At 39.8% G+C, this 15,092-nt stretch overlaps 1 pseudogene; it reads left to right on the top strand.

Annotated features, from left to right (window-relative positions):
* The window catches only part of LOC125506843 (nuclear poly(A) polymerase 1-like), a 44,501-nt pseudogene extending 32,423 nt beyond the window's left edge, over positions 1-12,078 (top strand).
* The last annotated feature ends 3,014 nt before the right edge of the window (positions 12,079-15,092 follow it).

The raw sequence follows: 15,092 nt of genomic DNA, 5'->3' as shown, positions 1-15,092 counted from the left end.
CTATAATAGCAAAGCTCGCGATACATCAAGATCGTATCACCTCAAGAACACGAGAGAGAGAGAGAGAGAGAGAGATCAAACACATTGCTACTGGTACATACCCTCAGCCCTGAGGGAGAACTACTCCCTCCTCGTCATGGAGAGCGCCGGGATGATGAAGATGGCCACCGGAGAGGGATTCCCCTCTCCAGCAGGGTGCCGGAATGGGTCTAGATTGCTTTTCGGTGGCTACGGAGGCTTCTGGCGGCGGAACTCCCGATCTATTATGCTCCCCGAAGTTTTTAGGGTATATGGGTATATATAGGAGGAAGAAGTACGTCGGTGGATCTCCGGGCTGTCCACGAGGCAGGGGGCGCGCCCAGGGGGGTGGGCGCGCCCCCCACCCTCGTGGGCAGCCCGGGACTCTCCTGGTCCATCTCCGATACTCCATGGGCTTTTTTTGGTCCAAAAATAAGTTCTGTGAAGTTTCAGGGCAATTGGACTCTGTTTGATTTTCCTTTTGTGCGATACTCTAAAACAAGGAAAAAACAAAAACTGGCATTGGGCTCTAGGTTAATAGCTTAGTCCCAAAAATCATATAAAATAGCATATAAATGCATATAAAACATCCAAGATTGACAATATAATAGCATGAAACAATCAAAAATTATAGATACGTTGGAGACGTATCAGCATCCCCAAGCCTAATTCCTGCTCATCCTCGAGTAGGTAAATGATAAAAACAGAATTTTTGATGTGGAATGCTACCTAACATATTTATCAATGTAATTTTATTTATTGTGGCAAGAATATTCAGATCCATAAGATTCAAGACAAAAGTTTAATATTGACATAAAAATAATACTTCAAGCATACTAACTAAGCAATTATGTCTTCTCAAAATAACATGGCAAAAGAATGTTCATCCCTACAAAATCATATAGTTTGGTCATGCTCCATTTTCGTCACACAAGAATGCTCTCATCATGCACAACCCGATGACAAGCCAAGCAATTGTTTCATACTCTAGTAATCTCAAACTTTTTCAACCTTCACGCAATACATGAGTGTGAGCCATGGATATAGCACTATGGGTGGAATAAAATATAATGATGGGGGTTATGTGGAGAAGAGAAAAAAAGGAGAAAGTCTCACATCAACGCGGCTAATCAATGGGCTATGGAGATGCCCATCGATCCATGTTAATGTAAGGAGTAGGGATTGCCATGCAACGGATGCACTAGAGCTATAAATGTATGAAAGCTCAACAAAAGAAACTATGTGGGTGTGCATCCAACTTGCTTGCTCACGAAGACCTAGGGCATTTGAGGAAGCCCATTGTTGGAATATACAAGCCAAGTTCTATAATGAAAATTTCCCACTAGTATATGAAAGTGACAAAACAAGGGACTCTCTATCATGAAGATCATGGTGCTACTTTGAAGCACAAGTGTGGAAAAAAGGATAGTAGCATTGTCCCTTTTATTTTTTTATTGTTTTATTTGGTCTTTCTTTCTTTTTTGGCCTTTCTCTCTTTTTTGGTCTTTTTTGGGACAATGCTCTATTAATGGTGATCATCACACTTCTATTTATTTACAACTCAAAGATTACAACTCGATACTAGAACAAAGTATGACTCTATATGAATGCCTCCGGCGGTATACCGGGATAGCAATGAATCAAGAGTAACATGTATGAAAAATCATGAACGGTGGCTTTGCCACAAATACAATGTAAACTACATGATTATGCAAAGCAATATGACAATGATGAACGTGTCATGAGAAACGGAACGGTGGAAAGTTGCATGGCAATATATCTCAGAATGGCTATGGAAATGCCATAATAGGTAGGTATGGTGGCTGTCTTGAGGAAGATATAAGGAGGTTTATGTGTGATAGAGCGTATCATATCACGGGGTTTGGATGCACCGGCGAAGTTTGCACCAACTCGCAAGGTGAGAAAGGGTCAATGCACGGTACCGAAGAGGCTAGCAATGATGGAAGGGTGAGAGTGCGTATAATCCATGGACTCAACATTAGTCATAAAGAACTCACATACTTATTGTAAAAATCTACAAGTCATCAAAAACCAAGCATTACACGCATGCTCCTAGGGGGATAGATTGGTAGGAAAAGACCACGCTCGTCCCCGACCGCCACTCATAAGGAAGACAATCAAATAACACCTCATGTTTAAAATTTGTTACACAACGTTTACCATACGTGCATGCTACGGGACTTGCAAACTTCAACACAAGTATTTCTCAAATTCAGAACTACTCAACTAGCACAACTTTGGTATCACTATCTCCATATCTCAAAACAATCATCAAGTATCAAACTTCTCTTAGTATTCAATGCACTTATATGAAAGTTTTTTTATTATTAGATCAAAAGCAAATTACCATGCTGTTCTAAAGGACTCTCGAAATAATATAAGTGAAGCATGATAGATCAATTATTTCTATAAAATAAAACCACCACCGTGCTCTAAAAGGATATAAGTGAAGCACTAGAGCAACAACAAACTACTCCGAAAGATATAAGTGAAGATCAATGAGTAGTCGAATAATTATGCAACTATAAGAAGACTCTCTAACATTTAAGAATTTCAGATCTTGGTATTTTATTCAAACGTCAAGCAAAACAAAAGAAAATAAAATGACGCTCCAAGCAAAACACATATCATGTGGTGAATAAAAATATAGCTCCAAGTAAAGTTACCGATAGACGAAGACGAAAGAGGGGATGCCTTCCGGGGCATACCCAAGCTTAGGCTTTTGGGTGTCCTTGAATTTTACCTTGGGGTGCCATGGGAATCCCCAAGCTTAGGCTCTTGCCACTCCTTGTTCCATAATCCATCAAAACTTAATCCAAAACTTGAAAACTTCACAACACAAAACTCAAAATAGAAAATCTCGTGAGCTCCGTTAGCGAAAGGAAACAAAACACCACTTCAAGGTACTGTGATTAACTCATTATTTATTTATATTGGTGTTAAACCTACTGTATTCCAACTTCTCTATGGTTTATAAACTATTTTACTAGCCATACATTCATCAAAATAAGCAAACAACACACGAAAAACAGAATCTGTCAAAAACAGAACAGTCTGTAGTAATTTGTGACTAACGCAAACTTCTGGAACCCCAAAAATTCGAAAATAAATTTCTGGCGTGAGGAATTTATCTATTAATCATCTGCAAAAATAATTAACTAAATAGCACTTTCCAAATAAAAATGGCAGCAATTCTCGTGAGCGCTATAGTTTCTGTTTTTTACAGCAAGATCTAAAAGACTTTCCCCAAGTCTTCCCAACGGTTCTACTTGGCACAAACACTAATTAAACACAAAAAACACAAACAAAACATAGGATAGATAATTTATTTATTAATAAACAGGAACAAAAATAAAATAACAAAAATAAAATTGGGCTGCCTCCCAACAAGCGCTAACGTTTAACGCCCCTAGCTAGGCATGATGATTTCAATGATGCTCACATAAAAGATAAGAATTGTAACATAAAGAGAGAATCATGAAGAATATTACTAGCACATTTAAGTCTAACCCTCTTCCTATGGATTTTGTGAGCAAACAATTTATGGGAACAATAATCAACTAGCATAGGAAGGCAAAACAAGCATAACTTCAAAACTTTAAGCACATAGAGAGGAAACTTGATATTATTGCAATTCCTACAAGCACATGGTCCTCCCTCATAATAATTTTCAGTAGCATCATGAATGAATTCAACAATATAACCATCACATAACGCATTATTTTCATGATCTACAAGCATAGAAAATTTACTACTCTCCACATAAGCAAAATTCTTCTCAATCGAAATAGTGGGAGTATCATAAGAGACTCGAATACTATAAATTGTTTCCACATTAAAAGAGTAATGTTAGAAAAAGGGTAATCATAATCATGACAAGTTTTATAAATATAATAATCACTATTTTTTATAGCATATGTATCATCACAATAATTATCATAAGTAGCAACTTTGTTCTCATCGCAATCGATTGAAACCTCTTCCAAGATAGTGGAATCATCACTAAATAAACTCATGACCTCTCCAAATCCACTTTCATAATTATCATAATAAGATTCAACATCCTCCAAAATAGTGGGATCATTACTTCCTAAAGTTGACACTCTTCCAAACCCACTTTCATCAATATAATCATCATAACTAGGAGGCATGCTATCATCATTATAAATTTGCATATCAAAACTTGGGAGACTAAAAATATCATCTTCATTAAACATAGCATCCCCAAGCTTGGGACAAACATTAATTGCAGCAAATATATTCTCAAACATGTCATTCTCATCAAACATAGCATCCCCAAGCTTGGGCATTTTCATATCATAAGCATAATCACTCTCATCATTAATAGTGTGGATAGCACTGATAGTATAGCAATTATCATCATCACAATGAGTAATAGGAGCAACATCATTTGGGAGGGATACCTTTTTACCTTTGCTTCTCCATATTTTCTTTTTCTTCTTCACATCATGTGTGGGTTCAACCCTCTTTTTGGAGCTCGTTATTAATGAGATTGGTTGAATAGAAGGCTCCTCCTCGTTACCTGATTCATCATAAGAAATAATAGGAGGATATTGGGAAGTCTCTTCCCTTTCATTAGTATTCTCTTCATCTTCTATTTGTTTTGTTTTCTTTATGTAATTGGCAATATAAGGATTTTCAATACAATTCACCACACAATACATATAAATTTCCCCTAGATCAACATCAAGAAGTTTATCACGGGCAAATACTGGAAGACAGTTAGTTATACGTTTCATTTCTTCATAACCCATAAGCAAACTAAGTTCATTATGATGTGCAAGGGAAATCAAGTCATTACAATTTTTGGAAATGATTAGATCATGAAACAATTTGCATCAGATGGTTAAATGACCACGTTCATTGCAAAGTTCACAAGTACGGCTAAGAAAATTTAAATTTTTAGCACAAACATCTAGCCTTTCTTGCAACCATTTAGTTTCTAAGTACTTATGCCTCTTACAAAATCTATCTTCCCTAATTTGTGTGTACTTGCAAACTCTATGCACTCCACAGAAATCGACATGCTTATAAGAGACATTCTCATCATGACTAGTGCAATCATCATTAGTACTATGGATATTCAAAGAGCTCATACTAATAACATTGCAATCATGCTCATCATTCAAAGATTTAATGCCAAACATTTTAATGCATTCTTCTTCTAACACTTTGACACAATTTTCCTTTCCATCATACTCACGAAATATATTAAAAAGATGAAGCGTATGAGGCAAACTCAATTCCATATTTTTTTGTAGTTTTCTTTTATAAACTAAACTAGTGCTAAAACAAGAAACAAAAAGATTCGATTGCAAGATCTAAAGATATACCTTCAAGCGCTAACCTCCCCAGCAATGGCGCCAGAAAAGAGCTTGATGTCTACTACACAACCTTCTTCTTGTAGATGTTGTTGGGCCTCCAAGTGCAGAGGTTTGTAGGATAGTAGCAAATTTCCCTCAAGTGGATGACCTAAGGTTTATTAATTCGTGGGAGGCGTAGGATGAAGATGGTCTCGCTCAAGCAACCCTGCAATCAAATAACAAAGAGTCTCTTGTGTCCCCAACACACCCAATACAATGGTAAATTGTATAGGTGCACTAGTTCGGCGAAGAGATGGTGATACAAGTGCAATATGGATAGTAGATAATGGTTTTTGTAATCTGAAAATATAAAAACAGCAAGGTAACTAATGATAAAAGTGAGCGTAAACGGTATTGCAACGCGTTGAAACAAGGCCTAGGGTTCATACTTTCACTAGTGCAAGTTCTCTCAACAATAATAACATAATTGTATCATATAACTATCCCTCAAAATGCAACAAAGAGTCACTCCAAAGTTACTAATAGCGGAGAACAAACGAAGAGATTATGGTAGGGTACGAAACCACCTCAAAGTTATCCTTTCTGATCGATCTATTCAAGAGTCCGTAGTAAAATAACATGAAGCTATTCTTTCCGTTCAATCTATCATAGAGTGCGTACTAGAATAACACCTTAAGACACAAATCAACCAAAACCCTAATGTCACCTAGATACTCCAATGTCACCTCAAGTATCCGTGGGTATGATTATACGATATGCATCACACAATCTCAGATTCATCTATTCAAACCAATACAAAGTACTTCAAAGAGTGCCCCAAAGATTCTAACGGAGAGTCAAGACGAAAACGTGTGCCAACCCCTATGCATAGGTTGATGGGCGGAACCCGCAAGTTGATCACCAAAACATACATCAAGTGGATCAATAGAATACCCCATTGTCACAACGGGTATCCGACGCAAGACATACATCAAGTGTTCTCAAATCCTTAAAGACTCAATCCGATAAGATAACTTCAAAGGGAAAACTCAATTCGTCACAAGAGAGTAGAGGGGGAGAAACATCATAAGATCCAACTATAATAGCAAAGCTCGCGATACATCAAGATCGTATCACCTCAAGAACACGAGAGAGAGAGAGATCAAACACATAGCTACTGGTACATACCCTCAGCCCCGAGGGAGAACTACTCCCTCCTTGTCATGGAGAGCGCCGGGATGATGAAGATGGCCACCGGAGAGGGATTCCACCCTCCGGCAGGGTGCCGGAACGGGTCTAGATTGGTTTTTGGTGGCTACGGAGGCTTTTGGCGGCAGAACTCCTGATCTATTATGCTCCCCGAAGTTTTTAGGATATATGGGTATATATAGGAGGAAGAAGTACGTCGGTGGATCTCCGGGCTGTCCACGAGGCAGGGGGGCGCGCCCAGGGGGGTGGGAGCGCCCCCCACCCTCGTGGGTAGCCCGAGACTCTCTTGGTCCATCTCTGATACTCCGTGGACTTCTTCTGGTCCAAAAATAAGTTCCGTGAAGTTTCAGGTCAATTGGACTCCGTTTGATTTTCCTTTTCTGCGATACTCTAAAACAAGGAAAAAACAGAAACTGGCACTGGGCTCTAGGTTAATAGGTCAGTCCCAAAAATCATATAAGATAGCATATAAATGCATATAAAACATCCAAGGTTGATAATATAATAGCATGAAACAATAAAAAATTATAGATAGATACGTTGGAGACGTATCATGCGCTGGCCCCACGGTGGGGCCAACTGTCGTGGAACTGTCACGGCAGACGTCCTCATGGAAGGACTTAGTTGTGGAGCCATTGCGACGAGGTTAGCTTAAAGGGGTTAAACGGGACAAAGGACACGAAGAGTTTATACTGGTTCGGCCCCTTGCGGCGAAGGTAAAGGCCTACTCTAGTTGAGGTGGATTGCTAGGGTTTCGATTACCAGGGAGCAAACACGCTTTGCCCGGCCCTCGATTTGATGTTTCTTGCCCTAAGTTGCTGCCGGGTCGTCCCCTTATATACACGGGTTGACGCCCTACGGCCTACAGAGTCCCGGCCGGCTCATACAACGTGTCCGGCTCGGTGACGTATCTTGCATGCCTTATATTACAAGTCTACTCATACATGGCGGTTTACACTTACGGGCTTTAAGCCGTCTCCGGGCTTGGGCCTCTTACCGGCCTATCTATGAACTGCCATCTGGTATACTCTTGGGCTTCATTGATGAACCACCATTGTGGTTGACCCGGCCCCTCCTGGGCGGGTCATACCTGATAGTCATATCCCCAACAGAGGGAATTCCTACAAATAACCCCGTGAATTTATATCCAGCTGTGGTTGATGAGTTGGTATCGTATCAAGCTAAGCCTGACAATAAGCATGTGATTCCTGTTCATGTATCATCTTTGGAAGGATGTTTTGGAAGGACCCCGGGCCAAACAGGCAATTTAAGTTCCCATGGTAATAATCATCTGAAGCGCAAGGCTGAGGAAGAGCTGGAGGTATGTTTTCTTCTAAAATTTTCACAGGTATTTTAGTACTCTGTTTGGCCTTGAGTACTGGTACTCTTTTTTGGTCCTTCCTTGCGAGTTGTACCCTTGCACTGGATACTATTCATTTTTCCTCTTAAATATGGACAGCAGATAAACTTATGGTCCCTTTTCATGCATAAATACATATTCTGGTATTCATAAAGAACCCCTTGCTAGTTTACAACCACAACACGCTTTTGCTGCTGCAGTTATCTAGTTCTTTTTTATGTAGTAATGGATGGCTTTACAATATCCTTACACATTCTGCCAAATTGTTCACAAGAGCCAGATGCATATGTTCAAGTGTTTTGACAAGTTTGAAAGAACATGCGGTGCCCCCATGTTTGGTTTTGGTAATTGATGACAATCTCTATGGACTAATGGTTGCCTTGAGTTATATTTGAAGGTTTTGTCCATATGCTTTTCTTGGAGTACATGTGTTGGTTTCAAGGAGAGTTTGTGTCGACCAAGGTGCTATTCAAGGAATTACCTAAAGATTGGTCTTGTGAGAGGTTGATCAAGACTAAGTTAAAGAGTGAATCAAGTTGATCAACCCACAAAGCATAGAAGATGTACCGAAAGGGATCAAGTGACCCCATGGTATGGTAAGCATTGTCAATTACGCTTTGTGTACTAACCCATGGTCTTCGTGAGGGTTCTTTGTGGGGTTAGGTTGCGGTGTGCAAGTTCAAGTGGAGCACCACGAAGAGATCAAATGCTTGAAGCTTGTTGTCCTTTGTGGTGAGAATGGACCTGTGAAGATGTGCGGAAGAGTAGCTCACCCATAGTAGAGTATGGGGGAGCAATCAACTAGTCTTCATCGACTCAACACAATCAAGAAAGGTTGCGGTGTGCAAGTTCAAGTGGAGCATCACGAAGAGACCAAATGCTTGAAGCTTGCCGTCCATTGTGGTGACAATGGACTTGTGAAGATGTGCGGAAGAAAGGCTCACCCATAGTGGAGTATGGGGGAGCAATCAACTAGTCTTCATCGAGCCAACACAATCAAGAAAGGTGGTCCAACTTGAGGAAGTCAAGATTGTCATCATCTAGCTCAAGTGGACCATGTGCAAGGCAAAGGTTTGCCCTTGATAGGTTTTCTATTTTACCGGTCTCATGATGGTAGTTGGGAGACCGGGTTATAGGATCGATTGCCGTACTATCAAGGGGGGCTCTCGATGAGTAGCTTGATCATATCGTTCGTTGAGAGCTCAAACCATTGCATCCTTGCATCATCTTTCTTGGTTCTTGTTTGGTTCTCTTTGTGAGTCTTAGAGCTTACGGTCATCTTGTTGACAAGCTTGAGTTCATCGAAAACGGAGTTCGCTTGCATCTTCTATGATGTTTTCGATGTTGGAGGTTTTGCCGGTTCTTCTCGGTTGGAGGTTTCACTCCTCTTTTTGTTAGGCATACCTCCCCTGCCTCTTCTTACTATAACCAGTCGCTGTTTTGATGCTACTCGTCGTCTTGTTTCCAACAATTTTGAGTTTGCTCAATTCGGAGCTCATATGTAGAAGTTATGGCAGTTCTGGTTTTCTTGAGTGTGGTTTTGTCAGGGTCCCAGCGGTAGTACCGTGATACCCAGCGGTAGTACCGCTGAGGAGTCACAAGCGGCAGTACCGCTCCGCAGCGGTAGTATCGGCAGTGACTCCGCAGCAGTACTACCGTTGGCTTACCAGGTCCCTACCGCATCGATTCGAGGGGTCTTTTTCTGTGTCGGATTATGCGATACCTCGCTGCGGCAGTAGTGCGGCAGTACCGCTCCTTAGCGGCAGTGCCGCCCTTCCTCCACGGTAGTACCGCCCGGTTCCCTCTTCCCCTTTACCCTTCGTTCTGCCGGCAGTACCGCCGAAGTGAGCGGTAGTACCGCTTAACCCAGCGGTAGTACCGCTGTCTCCTGCGGTACTACCACCCCAAGGTTCATGTTTTGTTGCTCCTTTTCCCTGTTTCTTCCACCTGAGCAGTAGTACCGCTCGTGGAGCGGTAGTACCGCTCGTGTGCAGGCTGAGCACTTAACGGTTGGATTTTCCCCTCCTATAAAAGGGGGTCTTCTTCCCCTTTGAACCTTATCCTTCGAGCTCGTGTTCTTCCCCCATTGTTGACCTTCTTCGAGCTTGCTAACTCTCAATCCCTCCATGGATTCTTGCTAGTTTTTGAGGGAAAAGAGAGAGGAGATCTAGATCCATATTTCCTCCAATCACTTTCTCCTCTATGTGAGGGGAACCCTGTGGATCTAGATCTTGGAGTTCTTGGTGTTCTCCTTCTTGTTCTTCGTCTCAATTTCCTCCCTAGCATTAGTTGCTTCGGTGGGATTTGAGAGAGAAGGACTTGGGCACTCCGTGTGCCCTTGCCATTGCATTTGGTGCATCGGTTTGAGTTCTCCACGGTGGTACGTGGAAGTGAAGTTTGAGAAGCTTATTACTCTTGGGTGTTTGGGCACCCTAGAGCTTGTTCCTCTTGGGTGCCTTGGCGCCCTAGACGGTTGTTGGTGTTCGGATCTCAATCATTATGGTGCAAAGCTCCGGGCAAGCGTCAGGGTCTCCAATTAGGTTGTGGAGATTGCCCCGAGCAATTTGACGGGTACCGGTGACCGCCCCCAAGGGTTGCCAAAGTGTACGGGTTCGGTGACCGCCCCCAAGGGTTGCCATTTGTACGGGTTCGGTGACCGCCCTCAAGGGTCCCTTAGTGGAATCACGGCATCTTGCATTGTGCGAGAGCGTGAGGAGATTACGGTGGCCCTAGTGGCTTCTTGGGGAGCATTGTGCCTCCACACCGCTCGAAACGGAGATTAGCATCCGCAAGGGTGTGAACTTCGGGATACATTGTCGTCTCCTCGTGCCTCGGTTATCTCTTACCCGAGTCCTTTACTTATGCACTTTACTTTGTGATAGCCATATTGTTTCTTGTCATATATCTTGCTATCACATAGTTGCTTATCTTTCTTAGCATAAGTTGTTGGTGCACATAGGTGAGCCTAGTTGTTTTAGGTTTTGTGCTTGGCAAATTAACCGCTAGGTTTATTCCGCATTTGTTCAAGCCTAAACCATAATTATTTTAAAACGCCTATTCACCCCCCTCTAGGCGACATCCACGATCTTTCAAAGTTGATATGAATTGGGATTCAATTGGTATGATAAAGAACACTGTAAGAGAAGTAATAGAGGAAACTCCCAATGTTTTGTCTATTTTAGCACAATCTGCTACTGTATCCTAGGATGTTCCATGTGCTATTTATCTATTTATTCCTTAACAGAACTCATCATGCTACTGATAATAGCAGATTGGTTTGCATCACCTCATTATATTAAAACAAATGCTAACTAGCACTATATGATGGACTGGGTTACACTGCATTTAGTTGTAATAATTTGCTCAACATCATTAATACGGTAGAACTATGTGATGCCCCTCTTGTCCTTTGCGGCCCTGTCTGTATTTATTAGCTCTTATCTCTAAATGCATGTTGTTATTTAGCTTCTTCCACTATTATTTGTTTGTATTTGTATTTGTATTTTGATTTTGTTTTTCTTTTAAAAAAGCCACTTGAGCTTGTTGGCCCGTCAGTTGGCGCTACTCGTGTTGTCCAAAGAAAGCCCCTCAGGTACTCGTGTACTACCTACTACTGCCTATATTATTTAGAAATAGATGACGTCCTAGAAAGCGTGCAGTCAAACTTCTCTAGCTTTGACTTTACGAACATATGATGTATTATGATTTGTCATGAAAATTGTTTCCATCTTATGATTTTTAAATGTATTGCTAACATATTCATTGAAAAGTAATAATGGTCAAAGTAATATGTTAGAAACTTTACTCTAGTCCATAACTTGTTTTATGTTGGAGACTTTGCCATGTCCAAAGGGTATCATGTACTCCCTCCGTTCACTAATACAAGACCTTTTAGCTATTTCTATATTGACTACCTACATACTAAAATGAGTGAACATACATACCAAAATGTATCTAGAAACATATGAATCAAGAAGAAACTAAAATGTCTTATATTAGGGAAAGGAGGGAGTATTTATGAACTGCGGGAACATTATTTTGCATGGTCGTGTCTCCACTTGTCTGATGGATATTCACAATATGCTGGTGTTTTCAATCTGTTTAAGGCTTAGATTGTCAACTGTGCCGCAACCAAAACAAGCTTGAATGAAGCCCTCAAATCCAATAGGGGGCCAACGTGTGAAGATACGGAGGATAGCGCAATTCCAACACGAGAGCTTCCAATTTATTATTTTATTATGTTGCAAACAAATGTAAACATCCATTGTAGGCCGACTTGTTTGTTGCAGAAAGAGTAAAATGAAAATGTTGCACTTGCTGTTTGCGTTCTTGGGATCTTCTCATCTTCCTTGACCGGTGCACTAATAGTGAAAACATATGTTTTACAAATATCATATTGTTTGTTTAATAAATACAGGCCTTGTGTATAAAGTAAACTGATGAACTTGAGAGGATCACCCACAAAAGCGTTTTGAAGTGCGTTGAAGTATTACCGGATGTACTTGTGTGCTCCACAAACCAGGCAACCAGAATTTACTCCACTAAGAACACAGGAAAAATAGTTTGTTTACATATACGAATACTGTAAAAAAACACGGCAGTGCAAATAGAAGTCAGTAATATTTAACCCACATTGCATTTTCGTCTCAACTTGAGAGAATTCAAACTGCATTTTCTCACATGCTAACAAGACGAGCGATGTTAGGGTGGCATATTATGGCGCCTAACCCATACAGGTCAAGAATGTGAATTAGACATCTCTACAAGTACATAGGGCTGCAAGACTATGCCTCAACTAAACAAAAATGAATGAAAGAAAGATGGAAAAATTAAAATGGATACTGGGCATGAGTAACATGGGGCTCGAAGTTTGTGATGGAAAGAGGAGTGGTTTAGCAATGCTATGGAAAGAGATAAATCCTTGCCATGTTCAGTTTTCTGCTAGAATTTGTCAAGCTCACTGCCATACTGCGACAACATATTTTGCCTAATAAAATATTTGATTTGTCATGCTTAAAAACCTGACATTAGATTTTTAATATTCTCAAATACTTTATACTTCCACATCTAAGGCATTCAAACAAACAAATAAACACATTATGCCTCTCTAGCTAACTGCCACGTTTCAATGGCCATCGGCACTACCACGTGGAAGATTGTACCGCATAGCCCTTCGTTTACCTACATGTGTATAACTTTATCTTTCTTAGATAAAACAAATAAATCTTTTCCTAATAACAAAGAGGCTATCGCTTCTGGTCGTACGTCGCCATAATTGCCCTCAAAGTTGTCATAAATTACTCACTATGCCACTCATAAATTCATTTTTTTCTCGAAATCATGCCCGGGCTCCATAATTCTTATATAACTGTTGCACTTAAAGATGTGAGCACTTGAGCAGCGCAGTGGCTATAACCTCCGCCCTCATTGTGGGAGACTAGGGTTTGATCCGCGGTTCCCTACCCTTTTCTCTCCATTTTTGATCTCGCAAGCGCACCTGCTCCTCACGCACGTGGTAATGGTCCAGCCCATTTGTAGGTCGTAGCGCCCTGTTTTCTATTTCAAATTTTCTTTTTTCTTTTTACTTTCTCATTTATGTTTTAGTTTTTTCTTCTTTAAATTAATTTGTGATTTCCAAAATAATAAAATTTTAAAAGTTATGATTTTTTTAAAATATTGAAAAATCATATACTGATTTTGAATTAAAAAAACCGAACAATCATAAAATGATCATGATTTCAAAAATAGGTTCACATATTCTAAAAACACGGTTTCAAATAAATGTTCGTGATTTTTTTAAAAAAATATCCAGTATTGAAAACATATTCAGGAATTATAAAAATTACATGAAAGTTTAGAATATGTTCACAATAATTAAAACAGTTCCATAAATAGTGAGCATAACGATATCCTTTCTCTCTTCTTTTTTCTCTCGCAAGCGCGCCTACTCCTCCCGCACACCTTAATTGGCCGGCCCATTTGCATGGTACAGCGCTTCTGTTTTCTATTTCCCTTTTTGCCTTTTATGTTATCATTTCTATTTTAGTTTTTTTATTTAAATTAATTCGTGATTTTCAGAAGAACCAAATTTGAAAAAGTTGTGAGTTTTTTTAAGTATTGGGAAATCATAAACTGTTTGACAATTCAAAAAACATTCAGAAAATCAGAAAATGATCATGATTTCAAAAAATTGTTCACATATTATAAAAAAATATCACGGTTTCAAATAAATGTTCATGATTTTTTAAAAAAGATTTAGTATTCAAAAAATATTTGGAAATCTTAAACAATGTCCAAGAAATTTTAGAATATGTTCACAAAAATTAAAACAGATCCGTAAATAATCAACACAACGAACCGTTGCTTACGTATATGTTTTATTAGGGGATCTGTAGAGGTTGTTTTATGATTTTATTTAGTCCCTCACTTTGGGTTAAAAAAAGGTTTCTATGTCTACAACGCTGAGCCCCCAAAAATTGACGCAACTTTCTATGGGGTTTTTGTAAGCTATATAAAAATGATTAAATTTCTACTTTGCCTCTATACACAGCTACATTTATTTTGGTGCCACATTACTGATTATGATAAACCCATCTACGCTAGGTCAAGGCGAGACACTCATTCATCAGTCTAGCTCAGGCAGGGTCCATCAATGCAGTCTGCTCAGCGTCATTTTTTTCGTTGTGATGCTTTAGGAAATCAAGTCGTGATGAGACCATCAATTTTTTGTTTTTGAAATGACTTTTTAAAAGTCCCTTATCTCGTCATGACATTACTCAGACGTGCTTTCTGAAATGAAATTTTAAAAGTCCTTATTCCATCCTGACATTTGATTCAGACTTCTTTTATATCTATCACACGTGCATAATTTAATAGGTTTTCTTCCGTTCCAACGCACAAACATATTTGCTAATTAATAATAAGTACAGTCGATTTTCCATTCGAACCAAAAAAAAATCGTGGATCGAATGTATGCATGAAAAACGCCCGTTGGAACTCTAGGACGAGTACGTGTGTAGGCATAGGTAAACGTATGGACCTTTGGAATGTTTCGTACCTAGTCTTGTGAAAGAGATGTACGCGGCAAAGCATATTTGACACTTCAGAATGTATCGTCGTCACGCATACGGCTCCGGCAGCTTAATTATAATTGTGCAAAC

This window comes from Triticum urartu, chromosome 5A, assembly GCF_056163025.1.
Source record: "Triticum urartu cultivar PI428250 chromosome 5A, HENAU_Tu73, whole genome shotgun sequence".
NCBI lineage: Eukaryota > Viridiplantae > Streptophyta > Magnoliopsida > Poales > Poaceae > Triticum > Triticum urartu.
The sequence above is the reverse complement of the archived record's forward strand: the minus strand, read 5'-3'. Positions and strand labels throughout refer to the sequence as shown.